The following is a 423-nucleotide window of genomic DNA, read 5'->3' as shown; positions in this document are numbered from 1 at the left end:
GGGCGGTAGATCATGTCCCATGCAGCCAGAGAGGTACTTTTCGCTCCATCTTCAGTTTGTTTTCTCCAAAGGCATTGCCGTCGAATTTTGTCCAACTGTTCCACAATTTTCGGCTGAAGACGAAGGGTTCCCATGGTGAATATAGGAAACGTTGTAATGATCGAGTTAATCAACGCTAGTTTGCCGACGTATGACATCAGTAGCATGGTGGCAGTGATCTTCCGTTCAGCTTTGCATACAACGGGAGCAAGGTCTGGTATGGATGGTTTGGTTGTCCCCAGGGGTAGCCCGAGATACATGGACGACATGGAGGTCGTGGAGCAGCCAAAGATAGCTGTGAGATCTTGACAGAGCTCCGGGGAAGTTTTGATCGGTACGATTGTGGATTTCTGGAAGTTGATGCGTAGTCCAATAGATTCAGCA

Source organism: Triticum dicoccoides, chromosome 4B, assembly GCF_002162155.2.
Source record: "Triticum dicoccoides isolate Atlit2015 ecotype Zavitan chromosome 4B, WEW_v2.0, whole genome shotgun sequence".
Lineage (NCBI taxonomy): Eukaryota > Viridiplantae > Streptophyta > Magnoliopsida > Poales > Poaceae > Triticum > Triticum dicoccoides.
The sequence above is the reverse complement of the archived record's forward strand: the minus strand, read 5'-3'. Positions refer to the sequence as shown.